At 34.9% G+C, this 2,432-nt stretch overlaps 1 long non-coding RNA gene across 1 annotated transcript; it reads right to left on the bottom strand.

Moving 5' to 3' along the window:
- Positions 1-1,161: 1,161 nt before the first annotated feature.
- Positions 1,162-2,185, bottom strand: LOC125779029 (uncharacterized). The gene is made up of 2 exons (XR_007423084.1): positions 1,884-2,185; positions 1,162-1,551 (listed from the first exon to the last, which is right to left on the bottom strand). It is a non-coding gene; the product is annotated as an uncharacterized LOC125779029 (long non-coding RNA).
- Positions 2,186-2,432: the final 247 nt, after the last annotated feature.

The raw sequence follows: 2,432 nt of genomic DNA, 5'->3' as shown, positions 1-2,432 counted from the left end.
CCTCAAAATGGCCATAGAATCGCGAGCTGTGTGGCATGTAGCGCCATCTTGTTGAAACCACATGTCAACCAAGTTCAGTTCTTCCATTTTTGGCAACAAAAAGTTTGTTAGCATCGAACGATAGCGATCGCCATTCACCGTAACGTTGCGTCCAACAGCATCTTTGAAAAAATTACGGTCCAATGATTCCACCAGCGTACCAAACCACACCAAACAGTGCATTTTTCGGGATGCATGGGCAGTTCTTGAACGGCTTCTGGTTGCTCTTCACCCCAAATGCGGCAATTTTTGCTTATTTACGTAGCCATTCAACCAGAAATGAGCCTCATCGCTGAACAAAATTTGTCGATAAACACATTTCGAACCGAACACTGATTTTGGTAATAAAATTCAATGATTTGCAAGCGTTTGCTCGTTAGTAAGTCTATTCATGATGAAATGTCAAAGCATACTGAGCATCTTTCTCTTTGACACCATGTCTGAAATCCCCACGTGATCTGTCAAATACTAATGCATGAAAATCCTAACCTCAAAAAAATCACCCGTTACATATATGATTGAATCACAAATTGTTATAAAATTCTTGATAAAAGCGTGGAATCAAGTTCTTTTTAATTAATTCGTTGATATCTTGTCTTTTATTATTAGGAATTTCGATTTTGGAGTGGTAGGCTTTTTGTAAATCAATCGGTGTGCTATGTTTCTTCTTGGATTGATTATAGTGGCTTCCCTGAACTTCTCCTCGGCGTATGATGATTTGAAAAGCACAGAGTTGGGTGACTCTCGTTGAACCTTCAGGATTTTCACTTGAGAGAGTTAAATTTCTCCCATATTCAATGGACCCATGTCATTAGAGAGTAATTTGAGGTCAAAGAAATCTCCATAAGACACTTCTTGCACTAAGAATGGGTGGCCTGTTTTCTTAGCTGATCGAATTGTAGTAATGAATGAGTCAGTGGTGTCAACGAGTTTCATACAATTGGAAATAAATTGCCTCTGCTTCTCAATGTCGCCCAGAGCCCAATATGAGGAAAATATCTCTTTTCTCTACTCTTCGCTAAATATATTTGAACATTTATACCGACAGTTTTCACCGCACGGAGGTTTAATTTCTCTTTTGTTTCGAATAATTTTTTTAAGCTTTCATAGTGTTCAGCACTATTTCTCTTTTTTTTACAATACATATTTTTCTTCCAATTTTCTGGCTGCTTCCTCTTTTTTTTTTCATCGCCGGACTAACAAGAATGGTGGAAGAATTGTTTATGTTTGAAGTTGATGTGCTTGGTTGCAGATCAAAGGAGTTTTGTTCAGGTACTGGCGTACATAATTCTAGATCTGGAGAATCTTCCTCGAAGCAGTTATCATAAATTATGCTGTTTACCGTGGTCGGATGTGGTGGGTTATCTTCATCATTGCCGTAGACACTATCACTGGAATCGTTAGCAGAAACTGGGAAGTATGTCACATCAACTATGGAATTGTCACTATCTTCTGAGAACAATGATGTAGAAGATCCGCAATTATTTTTGGATAATGACATTTCCAAGTAAGCTAGAAAAAGTCGAAATTCGTAATTTTATTATCAGCAATAGCGTATCATTTTACGCTATGAGAAGGTGTTTTTATATTATAGCCGATACTATTTTCGTAAATAATGACATATTTTATATTAACACAAAATCGCCATTTCTACACAGCCCATTTTTTTCACGAAAAAAACGTCACAAAACAAAATACCTAGTTATGTAAATAATTTATTTTCAACAACAACGTCACATATTGTGTTGCGCAAATTATGAGGAACTAAAATTTTTCAACAGTATAGTCACAACGCAAAATAATACCATTTACATGAAAATTAGCAACATGAAAAATATAACTACCTTTTCACATAAATCGCTGTAACACAAAATATATCGTTTTTTTCGGAAAAACTAATAATCTTTACACGACGACGACTCATGTTAAATTGAAATGTGTCGATGCTGTAGCAAAAATTTGACGCGTCACAACAAGTGGAATAACGGCACTTTTTCATCTCACGCGTTCAATTTTCTACTAATCACACAGAATTTTTTATACAATATTAACCATGATATTGAGCACATTTTTTTGTATTTAACTCAAAAAATCAGTTTTTTGAGTTATGACACTGTTGAAGTAAATGAGCGATATGTACTATATGATGCATGATGCCACTATGTGATGCTAACAATATTTTGAGAAAAGATGTGTCACTTCTTTTGTTTTTCGGTAATACAACAATTTCGAGGTATAGCTTGATTACGTGCTAGCAAGATGTAACGCATCACATGTTTTTATTTTCTGTAATATGACAAATGCGTGATATGTTATCAATATTCAAATATTATTTATTTGAGCTCTGTTATTAGTTATTTTTTCTAACCTAACATAGTATTTAAAACTATTCA

The sequence above is a fragment of the Bactrocera dorsalis genome, chromosome 5, assembly GCF_023373825.1.
Source record: "Bactrocera dorsalis isolate Fly_Bdor chromosome 5, ASM2337382v1, whole genome shotgun sequence".
Lineage (NCBI taxonomy): Eukaryota > Metazoa > Arthropoda > Insecta > Diptera > Tephritidae > Bactrocera > Bactrocera dorsalis.
This window is presented reverse-complemented; position numbering and strand designations above follow the sequence as displayed.